Source organism: Pseudophryne corroboree, chromosome 6 (genome assembly GCF_028390025.1).
Source record: "Pseudophryne corroboree isolate aPseCor3 chromosome 6, aPseCor3.hap2, whole genome shotgun sequence".
Taxonomy (NCBI): Eukaryota; Metazoa; Chordata; class Amphibia; order Anura; family Myobatrachidae; genus Pseudophryne; species Pseudophryne corroboree.
In genome coordinates, this window is record NC_086449.1 from 761,495,598 (window position 1) to 761,516,427 (window position 20,830).

The window sequence follows — 20,830 nt, forward strand, 5'->3', positions numbered from 1 at the left end:
AAGACCGTTGTTGCCTGGCCGGTCAGAAGACTCTGAACGCTTTCTATCTGACTAGCGGAGGACCGGCCGGGTTGCGCTTGCGAACATTCTCACGTATGTACATTCTCTGTAGCCATTACTCTGTTTTAGATTTATCTTGTTAGCCTGTAGTGTATGATTTGTACTGTTTTACCTTTTGGAATAATCCACGGTGGCCTTAGAACCCTGTGGTTTCAACTACAAATCGGTGTTGTGTCTTCACTTTCCTGCAAGGGTTTTAAAGTGTATTTATCTGTATAAGGTGTATAAGTATTGATAAGGTGTACGCACTGCGGGTACTTTATACCGTCAGCGCTACTTAAGGTTTAAGGTATAACATCGTTGCAGTACTTTGTTGCTAAGGATTTAAAGTGTAATCATATCATTGCATTGTATCACTATTAAGGTTTAAAGGTTATCAATTGTGTGTGCGCACGCTGAGCGTACTCTGTCCACTCAGCGCGGCGTGTGTACGCCAAGTACGTACCACGTGCGGGACTCTGTACGCAAATAGCGTACAAGGTGCGTAGCACGTGTATTCAGTCTAGCGGCCATAGCGGCTCCACGGTAATAGTGTATCTAGAGGTATAGCTTTACGGTCTAAGATAATATCAACATTATCAATATATATATATATATATATATATATATATATATATATATAAATGTAAAGCAAGGTTCGGCACTCACTCTTTCCTTTCAATAATGATCCCTTTAGATTGTAAGCTCTCACGAGCAGGGTCCTCTTCCCTCATGTGCTTTTACGTCTCTTACTTAACCTATCTTCTTTTCAATACTCCCTTTATGGCACCAAATCCTTCGGTTTTCTGCCACCCTGATACTTATTTCAGTGCTGTTTACTGATGCAACTATGTTTATATATCCTGTATTTGTCCTATATTGTATTGAATTGTAAGTCACTGTCTTCATGTTCTGCTTATTTGTGTACTCTGTAATTGGGCCCTGCAGATCCCATGTGGCGCCATATAAATAAATGGTAATAATAATAAGCACCGAGTGCCCCCTACTTCAATTAAATATACAGCAAACATTCGGCGGCACTCACAGACATTAAGAAAGTCACAAGACATATACCTGTCTTTGACTTGCTTAATATCCATGAGTGCCGCCGAATGTTTGCTGTATATATATATATATATATATATATATATATACTGTATTTCCAGTGCACATGGCAGTCCGGGAAATCTGTACCTTCTACCTCCTAAACAGTGCTTCACAAGTGGCTAATTATCTGCTCCACTCATCTAGTGCTAGCTGCCAGAATACACACAACTTTTTGGATTCTTTGGTAGCCACTGTACAGGAACTCTTTTCAATGGATGGGTTGCAGTTTGATGGAACATATTCCTGGGAAACAGCCCGATCGTTTGACATCTGCTTTGTAATGAATGATATTGTGCGCATTACTGAATTTAATGGAGTGTGAGCATCTCTAGCTAGGTCAACAAGGGCTAAGTGCAAGTGGCAACTCCAGAACACAAGTCATAGAAAAGAGAACCCGAAGAATCTGAAAATGGTTAATTACCAATACATAAATGATCTATCATATAATTATATGAATAAATCTCATGGTAAATATTTCAAAATAAAATGAACAACACAAAAGGATTATACAAACCGTCCTAGTACATAGAAATCAGTCTATAAAAGACCATAAAGAACAATGAAATGACATAGATCTAAGACACATAAAAATTGAATAATTTAGACACACTGGGTCACAATTGCTAAAACTTTCTCAAAGCTCTACACTTTGGGGGTCATTCCGAGTTGTTCGCTCGCAAGCTGCTTTTAGCAGCTTTGCACACGCTAAGCCGCCGCCTACTGGGAGTGAATCTTAGCTTATCAAAATTGCGAACGAAAGATTAGCAGAATTGCGAATAGACACTTCTTAGCAGTTTCTGAGTAGCTCGAGACTTACTCGGCATCTGCGATCAGTTCAGTGCTTGTCGTTCCTGGTTTGACGTCACAAACACACCCAGCGTTCGCCCAGACATTCCCCCGTTTCTCCAGCCACTCCCGCGTTTTTCCCGGAAACGGTAGCGTTTTTTCGCACACTCCCATAAAACGGCCAGTTTCCGCCCAGAAACACCCACTTCCTGTCAATCACATTACGATCACCAGAACGAAGAAAAAATCTCGTAATGCCGTGAGTAAAATACCTAACTGCATAGCAAATTTACTTGGCGCAGTCGCACTGCGGACATTGCGCATGCGCATTAGCGACTAATCGCTCCGTTGCGAGAAAAAAATACAGAGCGAACAACTCGGAATGACCCCCTTTGGGGGTAATTCTGAGTTGATCGCAGCAGGAGTTTTGTTAGCAATTGGGCAAAACCATGTGCACTGCAGGGGAGGCAGATATAACATGTGCAGAGAGAGTTAGATTTGGATGGGTTATTTTGTTTCTGTGCAGGGTAAATACTGGCTGCTTTATTTTTACACTGCAATTTAGATTGCAGATTGAACACACCACGCCCAAATCTAACTCTCTCTGCACATGTTATATCTGCCTCCCCTGCAGTGCACATGGTTTTGCCCAACTGCTAACAAACATCCTGCTGCGATCAACTTGGAATTACCCCCTTTGTTTTCAGGCTGATCCCTTCTGAACTCACTAACAAAAATACATTGCAAGAACTGATCATCTGTGTGAAAGTCAATCATCCAACTGAGGGCATGGTCGGAAACTTGCAATGTTAATGTTTATGAAATGGACGATATTTTTTGTACTGCGCAGTACATGTGTCACAAAGGATTACCAACGCCATTTGCAGAGATGATTTGCATGCAGAGTGCTTGACAGGGAGCATTTGTGGGAAGTAAGATGGGGTGGCAACAGAAGTGCAGTCGTGTCATAACCATTTTGAAGGGGTGTCACTGCCAGCAACTGTTTCCTTGTACGCCGTCCCAATGGCCAGAGCCGGCCCTAACCAATATGATGCCCCAGGCAAGATTTTGGCTGGTGCCTCCTTGCACAGACGCTAGTTCCGCCTCTGACCCTGTACCCCTTTCCCAGCACCATCACCCCTCACCCATAGCAGTCCTTATTTTGGTGCTCCTACCCCCTATATTTTAAATAGAAACAGTGTGCACATTTGGTGCGCATCCCAAAATGGGGCGTGTTCTTGCTGGGAAGGGGCATGGCCACACAATAATACCCCCAGTTGAAATGACTCCACACAGTACTGTAACCTTATTCACATTATATCATGCAATAGTGTCTCTTATTCACATTACATCAAACAGTAGTACCACGTTACTCCTCACAGTAGTGCCCCTTATTTACATTACATCACACCATATTGCTCTTTATTCACATTAGACCACACAGTAGTGCCCTTTCTATACGTTACACCACAAAGTACTGTAGTACACCTTATACACATACTGCCGCACAATTAGTAATGCATTTCGTATGCAGATAGACTGAGCCGCAGTCACACAAAGAATATAGACATGCTGCATATCATTTCAATCAGCAGAAGCTGGTTGTGCCCCATGGCATTCCAAATGCCCTAGGCATTTGCCTATTTTGCCTATGCCTAGGGACGGCTCTGCCAATGGCCCTGGTGTTACAGTTATGACAGGCTGTCTCTGTATCAAACCCTGAAGAAAGAGGACCGGGGTGAGTACCAAGATGGTGACTCCTAGGAATAAATTTATCAATCCGTGATTTGCTTAAACTGACACTTTTTGGCATCCATCAAAAAATCACAGCGAAGTTGTCATTCCCAAACCCAGCGCTAATCACTTTTAGGTTTTTTTCATAAATTGCCAGTTATATCAAGCTGCGATGTGACAAGCTGGAGGGAAGCCTGAAAATTCAAACCAAACAAAATTATAGAAGTGGCTTCGGCAGATGAGATTGCTGAAATCTCACAAGATTGGCCTATTACAACCTTAAAAACCTATAGAGAAAGCACCAATACCTCCATGCAAGTCTGGCCATTGCATTTTGGCAAAAGGGAACCATTTTGAATGCCTCAATATGGAAGCTGTGGTGAGGAATATGGAGGAAAGGGTCAGGTGGGAGGAGGAGCCACAGCGCCAGAACCAGGGTCTATGGAGGCTTTACACTTTATAAAAATGCAGCGGGGGCAGGATGTAGGCCAGAGGCAGGATCACTGACGCGTTTTTCTCAAGTTAGTGTTTATGCAAAATATGGATTCATTTGGCTCATGTTGAGTTAACACTTTTTATTAAATCTAACTTACGTAGTGTGATTGTGTGATTGCTATCTTTACAGCCTTGCCCAGTACACTGTATGTCTCTGTCACCTTTAATCTGGCATGTGTAGTATACATTATAGTGTAATCTACACATAGCACTATATACTGCAGAAATTTACACACCATCATGTTTCTTTTTTTCTTGATATGTCATAACCCAAATGAGAAAAAACAAACAAAACAAGACAACAAATTCCCATACAAAAACATAGCAGTTGCACTCCATGTCTGACTATAGCCAAGAGTCCTGGGGATTCCTTTCTCCAACCATCCAATCAACAGCTTTTTCCCACATTGGCCACTTGTGATTGGCTGGCCTATGAAAGGGACCACAGACAAATTGTTCTAAGTATGTCGATGAGTCTTTTTTTTTTATGCGAATCACTAACATCTTCTTGAGAGGAGTTTGTGTAAGTCTGTCCATCCCTGCCCATGTCAACCAATCAGCTACTCCTTCAATTGTATAGTATACAAATTATAAATGTTACTTCAATGCTGATTGGTTGCCATGGGCAACTTCTCCACTGGCTCACTTCTCCACACTTTTCACTGCTTCATGAATAGACTCCTAAGCGAGGCAAAACGTGTTAGTGAAGTAAGATTAGGATGATAATAGACCATGATAGTGCTGAGTGTACAGTCAGCTCTTGTACAGTACTGTATTACTAAGCATGTTAGTAGTTCATAAATATCTAACTTTTTTGATATACAACCTGTATCTGGTTTATGAGTTTGCCATTGTACCCTTAAAAGAATAGGAATGAGCTAGACTTGAGTGGAAAGTATAAGAGTCTAAGACTACATCACCAAACAAATGTAGAGGGCATACATGTGTCTCAACTCTTGCAAGGATGGTGTGAATTAGGATTGGTGTGGACCCAGAACAGAGGCGCAGCATCTGCCACATAAGTGTCCTTCACCTGAGATCCCCACAATGGTCACAGCACTCTGACTGAGTTTCTATGTATGGGACTGGTGGACGCTGGAGAAACTGGAGGCAGGTAGTGAGGCGTACTGGAACGTAGTTGACAGAAATTGGTCAGAACCAATTAGGCACTGCAGTACTAGGGGGCGGGCAGAATCAGGTAAGAGGGATAGCTAAAGTCGGAACCAGGAGATCACCAAGGGAGCAGGCAAGGAAAATGGTCAGACAAACCAGATCAGAACAGTGGGAGATCAAACAGGAACAGATACTAGAGAACAGATATAGAACCTAATACTCCATCACTGAATAGTGCTCAGAGACCTCCTTTTATCTGGTACCAAACGTGACATCACTTTTGGTGCGCCTGGCCCAATAGGAGCCACAGCCGCCTGTAAACACAGCCACTGGCAGAGAAGATGATGCCAGCAGACCCTGTAGCAGCCGAGAGAGGGACCACTGGCAGCAAAGGGACTACTGTGGTGAGTGCGGGCTGGCACTGGCCCACAATTGGAGCACTGCAGCCCCAGGGGACCAGCGCCACTGGACTCGGTAAGTAAGAACCTGGCTCCAGGACCCTGTCACATAAGGTTTCACTATTAGTTTATTAAACAATTACATTTAGAATTCATGCACTAAAGTGTAGCAGGAATGAAATATAGTGATGTACAGCATTTCCTCTTTATGGTGTACCACTGCCCCTTGTAGTTCCAAGCTCACATACCCCATGATACAAAACAAAAATATTTTAAATCTGTATCTTTTGGTTCAGCTCTAGAAATATTCAGAGGAAGCATTGTACAGAATATGAAAAAGTTATCTTGAAAGCGTGTTATCTCAGGTTAGAGCATGAATTTCAGTGAGTTCTCCTGGATTCCTGGGAGTGTAGATTATCTTCTTAGTCCAGGAACTTGACATAGCAATTTGTGATGAACATATGGGTTGTGTCAAGTTTCATGCAAAGCCCATGTTGCCAGCCTGTTCCAGCAGGGGGCAGCTTGAATGTTGGGTGAGTATACCTACACCACAAGACCCCAGTGTAAAAGGTGCTACATCTTGTTTCAGTTCTCCTTAAAGGACATGTCATCCCCAAAAAATGTTGAAATATACAGTAAACCCAATCCTGATTGCAATTTATGTTGGGCTTGGGGGCATCTGTGCATCTTTTTCTATTCCTTTGTGTTTCAGGCCAAAATATATATATATTTTAAGAGTTATAAAATGTGCAATTCAATCTCTATTTTAAGATCTCTACAATTCCTGACTCTTTTTATTTTTGCAGATTACATGTTATTTCAGTAATGTGCAGCCTTATCAAACGCCTATTCTTTTCCACACTAAAATTATGGTCCTTTTCACTTTGTAATAAGGTTGCACGCTGAATTCTGCACTCTTTACCTGGAACAGTCTTTTGTACAGAGAACATTCTTTTAAGCCATAACATTAACTAACTATATATATATATATATATATATATATACACTATATATACATATATAATGCTGCAGCACTTCAAAAACCCGGTGAAGGGTTCTTAACTTAAAATCATGTTTCTTCCTATGAGTTTTGCACTTAAAAATTCAACTTCTGATCTGAATTAAAAATGTGAAGAGGTATGCAGTTCCCCTGCCATTTTGGTGAGTAGTATCTCTTGTTTTCCAGAGGCGCATGCATATATTTATGTGTTTTTCCGCAGTTGGCTCCAATATTTACTTTGGATGAAGTGTTCCAGCTAATTTTGAGGCATCAAGAGGGCAGATTATTACAGTTTGTGCATCATATGAATGTTGTGCAGCTGCATGGCTTACACGTAATAGGCTGGGAAAATACACAGAGGAATATATTCTGAGTCACTCAGCTTGTTCGGCAGCCATAATATGGAGGAAATATCCTGGTTTATTGCAAACATTCAATCCCTAGTTTTGTCCATAAGAAAAATGTGAATAGGCAGGTAATAGATTTAGGGGCAGATGATGAGCAGGACAGACGTTTGCACGGCGCATGATCTGTGAATTTGCACTGTGCATGTGACAAAAATTGAGTGCACTCAGAGTTGTAAGCATTTTGATCGCTTCTGCACTTACGACGGAAGATAAAGAACTGGACTATGGCAAAGAGTTCTCATGTACTGTAGGCAAAGATCAGTGACTGGGAGTTCACACAAATCCAGTCATAGACATTAATGGATATACCTCAAATTTACGACCAACTATAGTACACAAATGGCGATTTTCTTGGACTTAGAAATTTTAATTGACAACAATAAAATACAGACAAGAACACATAGGAAGAAGGGAAATGGCAACAACTTTCTACCAGTTTGCAGGGGATACGGTCATTAGGTCGACACCACTTAGGTCAATATTTTGACCTGTCGACATAGTACATGTCGACCTAATGACCATGTTGACCTAATGCATGTCGACCAATAGTGGTCGACCCAACGACCCATACCCGTTTCCAGTAACCACCAAAGATAATGGATAAAAAATATTCAGTACAGAGAGGATAGTTTGAAGACTTAAAAGAAATTGTACAGATACCCCAACATTCAAAACTCAAAGTTTGGAAATGAAGAACCAATTTCAACAAAAAGTTTATGAGGAAATTTCCTGGAAGAAGAAATCAGGAAACTGTCTACCTTGAAAAGACAAGAACTCGTCAATTATAAACAAAAAGAAAATCAAGACTTCCAAAAATATCATTTATCACACAATACAAAGCAGTGACCATCGAGAAAAAGAACAAATTCTTACGATTAACCGTCATATACTACTTTTGGACGAAACACTGAAAAAAGAGAGAACACCTTAACCAAAAATAATATATAAGAGAGCCAAGATTCTTCATCAAGAATTGACCAAAAGTTACTTAAAGGAAGAGGCTGCCCAGAATAAATCCACTTTTGTTTGAATTGCATTGAATCAAAAACCAAGCATAAAACCAATCACTAAAATCCACTCTAATCAAACAAAGAAAGATCACATGAAAACGACACACATGAGCTGTGAAACCGAGGGCAGAATATACCTGTTGGAATGCCCGTGTGGAACGCAGAATGTAGGTCAAACAAAAAGGAAAATATTTATTACATCAAGCAAGGTTTAGAAACACATACGCCCATTTTAACAAGTTCCATAAAAAAAAAACCATTCGGTTTGAAAATCGTGGGTATACAAAGTAAACAACATAAAAAAAGAAAGACCGAATGGATTTACCTTCTAAAAACCTTGGAGCCTTATGGACTCAATATAGACATAGAATTAGCAGTCTTTTTGTAAAAATACTATCTTTCGTTAATTTCAATTTTTTACTGACATTTTAAAACAAACATCTTCAGAGGAACCGGAGGCACCCCTTAAACCAAGCTACTGCACATTCCTGGATAAAACTGGGGACTTACCTTGGTCTCGATTGGTTTTACATCAGTACCTCTGATAACTTCATGTGGATAAGATTCCAGAGAATGTCCTAGCCAGGGTATGATATTTCTTCAAAAGGAGTCAAACGAATGTGTCATTCTTTAATATTCATAATATGCTAATTAGCACTGTGATAATATTTTAACTGTTTTATATATTTTGTGTATTAAATTCATTATTCATTATTTTATTTTAATACCTACCGCCCTGCGAATAATTCTCTATTATTTTAATCTGATTGATTTTAAACAGCCAGCGCGCTGGTATACAATATCATTCTTTTTTTTTTATTTTTAAACAAGCCTGTTACATAAAACATTTTTACATACTTTTCTGAACCAAGTAAACTGTATATCTTTAATTTCTATTTATGATGATGAAGTATGTGCTTCCCACCATTTTAACAAACAACTTCCTGTTTTTATGATGACCACATCCTGTTAAATAAAGTATAAAAATAGCTGCACCAACAGCACATTTCATCCTTGACAAAGCACCTGCAATGGGTGCGAAACACATTGGTTTGACACCGGGGACACTTGGCCAAGAGAGCAATCATCAGCAGACACCAGCTAAAGCCTCCTGCTCCGTCACAGGTGGTGCGCGACGTCACTGCCAAAGCGCCGTAGCTGGAGACACGGCACGGAGAGTGTAAGCAAAGACCAGTGAGCTGCATCTCAGGAGAACGAAGCCACCGCAAGTGTTGAGGGTAAGATAGGGACAGCGCCTCATTACCGTTATGCCACCACTGCTCTGAGGACCAAAACCTATTCCTTCACTGAAGGAGTGTAAACATATTTTATGTTTTTAAAAAAAAATGCCTACTCATTTTTTCTTTGTAGCTACTTGGTTCTAAAACACAACATTAGCACTCATTTGTCCAATTTTTAATTACAATATTTTAATTGAGCTGCTTAACCCTAGCAAGCGCAGGACACCATATCAGCTTTCATTATTGGAAATACACCTGAAGAGGGACAATGCACCTGTGTGCAGGTGAGGGACAGTATGCCTGTGTGCAGTTGAGGGACAATACGTCTGTGTGCAGGTGAGGCACAATACACCTGTGGGCATGTGTGGAACAATACACCTTTGTTCAGGTGAGGGACAATACACCTGTGTGCAGGTGAGGGACAATGCACCTGTGCATCGGCAGATGTTTATCCCCCTGGGACTGCCAGACCAGACTATGATTAGCAGAGAGAGTGGATTCAAAGCTGAAATCACTCCCCTGCTATAATGGCAGCCCTATCTGGTTTCTAGGCACTGCAACTAGAGATGTGCGCCAGATCATTTTTGCTGGATTTGGCTCTGATTCATCATCTGGCTTTGGATTTGGATTTGCCAAACCGCTGTGACTGGTTTTGGATTTGAATTTTTTTCAAAGATTGGAAAAAAAACTAAAATTACATAACTTGGGTCTTTGTATGTTCCTATAGTATTTTTAACCTCCAAACAAGACTGCGTAGGTCATGTAATATGGCCGTAACAGCATAAACTCACCAGCTGGGCCTGCTGCACGCCTCTTAATGCATCACTCTGGCACGGAAGGGGTTACAGTTTTTGTGGGAGGAACATAAAGGAAAACTGCCTGGATTATGATTGGCTGGATTCTGTATAGGGGCTGGTCTGACATACATATAGTCTTCAGACCTAGGACATCCTGCCTCTTCCAGTTTTTTCCATGACCCACCCTCCCGCCCTGGGGAGTTGTTTTTTTGTTGCTACAGTGGGGTTACTTGTGTCGGCTTTTGGTGGCCGGTTTCTGAACGGTTATTTTTGTTTAGCTTAAGGAGTTTATTGTTAGTAAGTTCGGGTGAACTTTTAGGTATTTTTATAGTCTTATAAGTAATTGATGGGCACCACCGTACTTGGTGGGCCCATATGATAGATCATAAACATATGTGGATATTGGGGTCGGAGGCCCAATTTTTTACCCCATAGGGGCGGAGCGTACCTCCGTCCCTACAACTGTTGGTGGGCAGGGGTAGTGGCAGAAGGTCGACCCCTGTCCTTGGATTTTAGATTTCCGATGTCTGGGATGGAGGCAGGAGGCCGATCCCGGAACATCTGGGGCAGAAGGCCCCCTCACACATGTTTTTTATTGCTCGGGATGGAGGCAGGAGGCCGATCCCGGAACATCTGGGGCAGAAGGCCCCCTCACACATATGTTTATTGCTCTATGTTGTCATATAATTTTGGATCACCCTTATTAAGTTGTTTATCGTGATTAACCGTTCTTCTCCCCGCCACGTTAATTAGAGAGGGAAGTCTGCATTTTTAGTTTTAGTATTAATAGGCCTTCCTCTCAGTCAAAATAAAAAGCTGACCCCTTTCACGCCAATTACGGTTGTTGTGTCTTTATTTACTAAGATAAGTGTGGTTGAGTGGCGTGCGAATGCATCTGACGTGTGAAGTTTATTAATTTCCAGTAATTTCCAGTCAATTTTGACCACCTCACAGCTCACAATGGTGGTCATTCCGAGTTGATCGCTAGCTGCATTCGTTTGCTGTGTAGCGATGAGGCTAAAAAATAGCACTTCTGCGCATGCGTATGCAGCACAATGCGCACGCGCAACGTACTATTACAACAAATGATGTAGTTTCACACAGGGTCTAGCGAAGCTTTTCAGTCACACTGCTGGCCGCAGTGTGATTGACATGAAGTGGGCGTTTCTGAGTGTCAACTGACCGTTTTCAGGGAGTGTTCGAAAAAACACAGGCGTGCCACGAAAAACGCAGGCGTGGCTGGGTGAACGCAGGCATAGGCGTGCGCAGGGGGGGTGCCTGGTGTGCACAGGCACCCCCTAATGTCTGGCACCCCAATCTCACATGCCTGATGCAATGATTGCCGAGCAGGCTGATTACTGTCCCCTCTGCGTTGCACCTTGTCAGGACTGCATTACTGACCGAACGCCTGGGTTAATCAAGGGTGCCACTGCCACCGGCTTTCAAACTCCCGGCTTCACCTCCATGTACAAAAACATGCTCGCACGCCCACCTGCCACACCCGCCACATGCCCACCTCTCTCCTTCTTTGCTATGCCAATGCCAGCCACTGATGAGGATCAGCATGCAGCCAGGGTTCCTCTTAGGAAGACAAATTCAATACTGGCAGGCAGTCGGCAGCAGTATTGACACGTCACTCGTTTTCCCAGCAGCAGCAGTACTAGTCTGCGACTGTCAGTGTCAGTGAGTGACTGACTTGTAAGTAAGCTGCTGCAGCTAACAGGGGAAAGAGAGGGGGAGCCAGACCAGGCTGAGGAGGAGCAGTGTAATTGCAGTGAGTGCCATCAGGGGTGTTTGTTTGGTGCACACCACAACATCTGACAATGGCCCTCATTCCGAGTCGTTCGCTCTGTAAATTTCTTCGCATCGCAGTGATTTTCCGCTTAGTGCGCATGCGCAATATCCGCACTGCGACTGCGCCAAGTAATTTTGCTATGAAGATAGTATTTTTACTCACGGCTTTTTCTTCGCTCCGGCGATCGTAGTGTGATTGACAGGAAATGGGTGTTACTGGGCGGAAACAGGCCGTTTTAAGGGCGTGTGGGAAAAAACGCTACCGTTTCCAGAAAAAACGCGGGAGTGGCTGGAGAAACGGGGGAGTGTCTGGGCGAACGCTGGGTGTGTTTGTGACGTCAAACCAGGAACGACAAGCACTGAACTGATCGCAGATGCCGAGTAAGTCAGAAGCTACTCTGAAACTGCTAAGAAGTTTGTAATCGCAATATTGCGAATACATCGTTCGCAATTTTAAGAAGCTAAGATTCACTCCCAGTAGGTGGCGGCTTAGTGTGTGCAATACTGCTAAAATCGCCTTGCGAGCGAACAACTCGGAATGACCTCCAATATATCTGCTTTATTTGGATTGGTACAAGGGTGGATATTTTATATTGCGTTGACCGTCAATAGATGGTGCTAGACACGCCCAAAAGGCGGTGCTAGACACACCCCTCCGATGGTGCACCCCCTAATAAAATGTGCTGCGCACGCCTATGAATGCAGGGTGTGTTTGTGACATCAAAACAGGAACTGAATAGTCTGAAGTGATCGCAAGCGCTGAGTAGGTATTGAGCTACTCAAAAACTGCACACAAAAACTTTGTAGCCGCTCTGCGATCCTCTCGTTCGCACTTCTGCTAAGCTAAAATACACTCCCAGTGGGAGGCGGCATAGCATTTGCATGGCTGCAAAAAACTGCTAGCGAGCAAACAACTTTGAATGATCACCTGTATTCTTACTGCAACCAGCCAGGTGCATGTATCACTGTTGTCTCCTGGAGTAAACCAGGAATACATGCACCCTGCCGACGCTCAGCAACTTAAGGAAATACTTTCCACATTATTTTAAAGTTCTTTAGAATGAGTAGTATTCCTCGGTAGAGATACCCAAACAAGTAAATTTGAGCCCTGGTCTAGGGGGCCTTATTTACAGATGTACGCTAATACATTTGCAGCTGTGTGCAACGGATGTGAGAAATTATGTGAATGCTGTAGCAGCCGGGAAATATATTAGGATGCCCACTGGCGACTTTGCAGACCCAAGCAACTGCGTACAAATAAGGAGTGGTGGTTGTAGATACTTTGATAATCCGAGTCACACTATGGTAGTGCAGAATGGCTGCAGGAACTGAGATACTGGTGCCATGTTTTCTGCGTATGGGGTCATCGTCGTAGACTGAGACATGCACCGAAAATAGGATTTTAGTTTCCTACCGGTAAATCATTTTCTCGTAGTCTGTAGAGAATACTGGGGTTCCATTTAGTACCATGGGGTATAGATGGGTCCACTAGGAGCCATGGGGACTTTAAGAATTTGATAGTGTGGGCTTCCCTCTTCCCTCTATGCCCCTCCTACCAGACTCAGTCTAGGAAACTGTGCCCGAGGAGATGGACATACTTGGAGAGAAGGATAAATAAGGATAGTGGTGAGATTCCGAACCAGCACACACAACAAGAGGAAAGCCATGCTAACCAAACTTGAAACAGCTGAACCAAACAACAATACTTAACCAAGTAACATTGCAGGAAGAATGAAGCACCGGGCGGGCGCCCAGTATCCTCTACGGACTACGAGAAAATAATTTATCGGTAGATAATTAAAATCCTATTTTCTCTTATGTCCTAGAGGATACTGGGGTTCCATTTAGTACCATGGGGAAGTACCAAAGCTCCCAAACCGGATCGGAGAGTGCTTTGGATCCTGCAGAACTGATTGACCAAACTGAAGGTCCTCAGAGGCCAAAGTATCGAACTTGTAAAACTTTGCAAACGTCTTCGAACCTGACCAAGTAGCTGCTCGGCAGAGCTATAAAGCCGAGACAACCCGGGCAGCCGCCCAAGAAGAACCACCGACCTAGTCGAGTGGGCCTGAACAGATTTCAGAACCAGCAAGCCTGCCGTGTAATAAGCATGCTGGATAGTGAGCCTGATCCAGCGTGCAATGGACTGCTTAGAAGCAGGACACCCAATCTTATTGGGATCATAGAGAAGAAACAGCAAGTCAGATTTCCTGTGACGAGCTGTCCTCTTTACATACACCTTCAAAGCCCTCACAACATCCAAAGACATTGAAGTAGCAGAGGTGTCCGTAACAGCCGGAACCACAACAGGTTGGTTGATGTGGAACGCGGACACCACCTTCGGAAGGAATTGCTGACAAGTTCTTAGTTCAGCTCTGTCCTCATGGAAAATTAAGTAGGGGCTCTTGTGAGATAACGCCCCCAGTTCCGACACATGTCTTGCCAAAGCCAACAGTGTGACGGTCTTCCACATAAGATATTTTACGTCTACCTCCTGTAAAGGTTCAAACCAGTCCGATTGAAGGAACTGCAGGACCAAAATTAGATACCAAGGTGCCGTGGGAGGCACAAAGGGAGGCTGGATGTGCAGAACCCCTTTCAAGAACGTCTGGACCTCAGGAAGAGATGCCAATTGTTTCTGAAAGAAAATGGACAAGGCCGAAATCTGGACTTTTATGGAGCCCAGAGATAGTCCCACATTCACACCCAACTGCAGAAAAAGCAGCAAACGTCCTAGATGATATTCCACAGCAGAATATGTTCTGCTCTCACACCAAGTGACGTGCAGTGGGGTGAGGCAGGTGAGGCAGAGCCTTTCCTGTCATACTAACATTTGTGCCAGAGTTTTGACTGTATAAAGTATATTAAAAATACAAAGAATATGTTTGAAATATCTTCTTTGTATTATTGTAATATTTTTTATAGCCAAAACTCTGGAGTGAAAAGTTTATGGCAGGTGAGGCAGTGCCTCACCTGGCTAACTTTTCTGCATATCTCTGATCAAAACTCACCAAATGTCCAGGAGTTTATACTGCTGCACCTGTGTATAATGCCCAGATGTACATTTTAGCTCATATGTTGCATGTAAATCTGGCTCTGGTGCTAGCCAGTGCCTCCTGAGCCATTTACCTCACCGCACGTCCCTGCAAGAGACGTATTTCTTCCAAATATGGTGGTAATGTGTAGATGTTACCCCCTTCCTTGCTTGGATCATAGTCGGCATGACCTTGTCAGGAATCCCTCTCCTGGCTAGAATCAGTCATTCAACCTCCATGCCGTCAAACGAAGCCGTGTCAAGTCTTGACAGACGAATGGCACCTGTTGCAGGAGATCTTCGCGAAGAGGTAGAGGCCACAGATCTTCCAGGAGCATCTCCAGAAGGTCCGCGTACCAGGGCCTTCTTGGCCAATCCGGAGCAATGAGAATTGCTTTAACGTTTTCCCTTTTTATTCTTTTCAGAATTCTTGGGATCAGCGGAAGTGGAGGGAACACGTACACCATCTGATAGACCCATGGAGTTGTCAGAGCATCCACCGCCACTGCCTGTGGGTCTCTCGACCTGGAACAATACCGATTGAGCTTCTTGTTGAGACGAGAGGCCATCATGTCGATTTGTGGACATCCCCATTGACGTGTCAAGCACCTCCGGGTGAAAGCCCCACTCCCACGGGTGCAGGTCGTGTCTGCTGAGGAAGTCTGCTTCCCAGTTGTCTACTCCAGGAATGAAGACCGCCAACAACGCTACAGCGTATTTTTCTTCCCAGAGGAGAATTCTTGATACATCTTACATTGCTGCTCTGCTCTTCGTTCCTACCTGTCGGTTTATGTACAATACTGCCATCACATTGTCCGACTGAACCTGAATGGCCCGATCTTGAAGATGATATGAGGCCTGCAGAAGGGTGATGTATACAGCCCTGAGTTCCAGAATGTTGATTGGAAGGACGACTTCCTGACTTGACCATCTTCCTTGACACTGAACCCCCTGGGTGACCGCTCCCCAACCTCTGAGGCTTGCATCTGTGCTAGGCAGAATCCAGTTTTGAATCCCGAACCTTCGCCCCTCGATTAGGTGAGAAGTCTGTAGCCACCACAGAAGGGAGATCCTGGCCTTTGGTGACATACGGATCCTCTGGTGCATGTGAAGATGCGATCTGCACCATTTGTCCAACAGATCCATCTGGAAGGGCCTCACATGAAACCTTCTGTACTGAAGCACCTCATAAGAGGCCACCATTTTCCCCAGAAGGCAAATGCATAGATGCACCGATATCCGGGTTGGTTTTAGGACATCCCGATCCATCGACTGGATTACCAATGCCTTTTCCAACGGAAGCAAAACTTTCTGCGACTCTGTGTCCAATATCATTCCCAGAAATAGGAGCCTCCGAGTTGGCTCTAAATGAGATTTCGGAAGATTTAGAATCCACCCGTGATCCAGGAGTAGTCTGGTTGTGAGACCAATGCTGTCCAACAACCTTTCCCTTGAATGTGCCTTTATCAGGAGATCGTCCAGGTATGGAATAATGTTCACTCCCTGCTTGCGAAGGAGAAACATAATCTCTGCCATCACCTTGGTAAACACCCTCGTGCTGTGGAGAGACCAAACGGCAGGGTCTGGAACTGGTAGTGACAGTCTTGTAGTGCAAAGCGTAGATAAGCTTGGTGAGGTGGCCAGATCGGAATGTGAAGGTACGCATCCTTGATATCCAGAGACACTAGGAATTCCCCCTCCTCCAGACCTAAGATCACCGCTCTCAGAGGCTCCATCTTGAATTTGAACACTCGCAAGTACGGGTTCAACGATTTTAGATTCAAAATCGGTCTCATCGGACCATCGGTTTCAGTACCACAAACAAGTTGGAATAGTACCCTTTGTTGCGCAGATGAGGTGGAACTGGAACAATGACCTGAGTCTGTACCAGTTTTTGAATAGCATCCTGTAAGGTTATTCTTGCCTCTTGTGAAGCTGGTAAACCTGATTTGAAGAATCTGTGAGGTGGGAGCTCCTGAAACTCCAGTCTGTATCCCTGGGAAATAAGATCTATGACCAAGGGATCCTGGCATGATGCTGTCCAGATGTGACCGAAATTCTTTAGTCGGGCTCCCACCTGCCAGTCTTCCAGGCCACGTGGTCCACCGTCATGCAGAAGGCTTTGAGGAAGCAGAACCGGCATCTGCTGATTTGCGTGGTTTACCTCTAGCGCCTCTGGTGGCAGTAGAAGATCATCTGACTTTGCTCTTAAACTTGGCAGTCCGAAGGGACTATAGGGTAGGTCCTGAGTAGGTCTTCCTGTTTGGGGGAGCTGCAGAAGGAAGATATGTAGACTTACCCGCGGTAGCTTTGGAGATCCATTTGTCCAGTTCATCTCCAAATAAGTCCTCGCCTGTGAAAGGTAGCCTTCCACACCTTTCTGGAGTCCGCATCAGCAGTCCACTGGCATAACCACAAGCCCCTGTGTGCTGACACTGTCATAGCAGTGGTGCGTGCATTAAGAAAACCTACTTCTTTTATGGCTTCCACCATAAAGTTTGCAGAGTTCTGTTTATGTTGCAGAGTAACACAATCTCCCCCCTAGATAAGGAATCCAACCCTTTAATAAGATTACCCGACCATTTAGCAATGGCTTTTGTAATCCACGCACATGCTATAGTGGGTCTCTGAGCCACTCCAGCCACTGTGTACAAGGATTTGAGTGTAGTCTCAATCTTATGATCAGCAGCGTCCTTCAGGGAGGCTGCAACAGGGACGGGTAACACAATCTTCTATGACAACCTGAACACAGATGCATCCACTATCGATGGACTTTCGCATTTTGTTTCTATCCTCAGGAGGAAAAGGAAAAGATGAGAGTAACCTTTTAGGGATTTGAAATTTCTTACCAGGATTTACCTTTCTTCAAACAGGGTATTCAATTACTTTAACACACGAAAAGTGACTGAGGACTTCTTTTTTACATTAAAATAAGATTCTTCACACTCCTCTGTCACCTTATCAGGAATTTGTAGACAATTTATTAGAAAGATTTGAAATCATTCCCTTGAGGGAATCCAGCCACACTGGTTCAGCCCCGCTAGCCTGAGAGTACATAGTAGTGAGCTCTCTGGGGAAGAGGAACACTCCACCGTACATGAAATACACTCTTTGTCTGACATATTGTAAATGTGGCAGCACACACACACAGGAAAGGTTAAAAGCACAATTAACCCACAAAGAGCCCTTCCAGGGAGGCACAGACTATTTTGGAGCCAGCCCACAGCGCCCTTATCGCTAATTCCAAGCTTAGCCAGGTCGCAGACTAAGTACCAAGATTGGGGACTTAGTACACTAATATCGCTTTCCCCCTACTATGACCCCCTGGTACCGCTGAGGTAATCTGGAGTCACACCGGAGGAGCTGCGCGTCCCTGTCAGTCAGCGTCTGTGTCCACTGCAGAGGGAAAATGGCGCTGGTGAGCTGCTGGATCCTCTCATAGTGAAGCCCTGCCCCTTCAATGTCGCACGGTCTTCCCGCTTTTTTTATACTGGCTGAGGACATTTTTGTGCTTAAAATGGAGCAGAACCGTTTTAAGGCTGTGTTTGCCTGTTTGGGTACTGTGTACGGTGTACTGAGACGTAGTTGTGTACTGTGTCTGGAGACGCAATCTGCCCCGGTTAGAAGCCATGCGTCTCCGTACCCTCATGCCGCCATAATGGCCGGCGACCCGCTAACTAGGACGCCGGCTTAGTACTCATCACTCTTCTTTCTTCTGGCTCTGTTAGGGGTGATGGCTTGCTGCGGGAATGTACACTCGCCGTGGTGGGGCTTGCAAATAGTCCCGCAGGAGCTAGTGTCCTATCAGTTTTGAACAGACCATTAACCCTTTGGGAGGTTGCCCCCCCAAAAAAAAAAAAAACCCATGAAGCAGGCAGGCTGGTGCCAATCAGTCCTGCCTGAAAATATCAAACATAAATTTAAATGCAGAAAACTCTTCAGGAGCTTCCATAAGTGTGACCGGCTCCTCCGGCAGTGCCAGATTAATGTGCACATGGGCCTGGAGCTGAAATATAGGAAAGGCCTATTGTGTACCGCTGCAGCAGATTGGATTAAGGAGAGGGGAGCAGGGGATATGCCTCAGCGCCCGTTAGTTACATTACACCGCACAGTAGTGTCCAAGACACGTTACACCGCACAGCAGTGTCCGATAGTTAGATTACACCGCACAGTAGTGTCCGAGTCACATGACACCGCACGGCAGCATCTGATAGTTACATTACACCGCACGGTAGCGTCTGTAGTTACATTACACCGCACGGTAGTGTCCGGGACACGTTACACCGCACAGCAACGTCCAATAGTTACATTACACCACACGGCAGCGTCCGATAGTTACATTACACCGCACAGTAGTGTCCGAATCACATTACACGGCATAGTAGTGTCCGAGTTACAATACACCGCACAGCACCGTCCGATAGTTACATTACACCGCACAACACCGTACGATAGTTACAATACACCGCACGGCAGCGTCCGATAGTTACATTACACCGCACAGTAGTGTCCGAGTGACATTACACCGCATGGCAGCATCCGGTAGTTACAATACACCGCACAGTAGTGTCCGAGTGACATTACACCGCACGGCAGCATCCGATAATTATATTACACCGAACTGCAGCGTCCGACAGTTACTGTACATTACACTGCTCAGTAGTGACCTAGTCACATTACACCGCATGGCAGCGTCCGATATTTACATTACACCGTACACTAGTGTCCGAGTCACATTACACTGCACGGCAGCGTCTGCTAGTCACATTACACCGCACAGTAGTGTCCGAGTCACATTACACCGCAAGACAGTGCTGATAGTTACATTACACTGCACAGCAGCGTCTGATAGTTACATTACACCGCACAGCAGCATCCGATAGTTACAATACACTGCACAGTAGTGTCCGAGTCACATTACACCGCATGGCAGCATCCGATATTTACATTACACCGTACACTAGTGTCCGAGTCACATTACACAGCAGAGTAGTGTCCGAGTCGCATTACACCGCACAGTAGTGTCCGAGTCACATTACACCGCACAGTAGTGTCCAAGTCACATTACACCGCACGGCAGCATCCGATATTTACATTACACCGTACACTAGTGTCCGAGTCACATTACACCGCAGAGTAGTGTCCGAGTCACATTACACCGCAAGACAGTGCTGATAGTTACATTACACTGCACAGCAGCGTCTGATAGTTACATTACACCGCACAGCAGCATCTGATAGTTACAATACACTGCACAGTAGTGTCCGAGTCACATTACACCGCATGGCAGCATCCGATATTTACATTACACCGTACACTAGTGTCCGAGTCACATTACACCGCAGAGTAGTGTCCGAGTCACATTACACCGCACAGTAGTGTCCAAGTCACATTACACCGCACGGCAGCATCCGATATTTACATTACACCGTACACTAGTGTCCGAGTCACATTACACTGCACGGCAGCGTCTGCTAGTCACATTACACCGCACAGTAGTGTCCGAGTCACATTACACCGCAAGTCAGCGTCCAATAGTTACATTACACCGCACAGCAGCGTCTGATAGTTACATTACACCGCACAGCAGCATCCGATAGTTACAATACACTGCACAGTAGTGTCCGAGTCACATTACACCGCATGGCAGCATCCGATATTTACATTACACCGTACACTAGTGTCCGAGTCACATTACACCGCACAGTAGTGTCCGAGTCGCATTACACCGCACAGTAGTTTCCGAGTCGCATTACACCGCACAGTAGTGTCCGAGTCACATTACACCGCACAGCAGTGTCCGAGTCACATTACACCGCACAGTAGTGTCCGAGTCGCATTACACCGCACAGTAGTGTCCGAGTCACATTACACC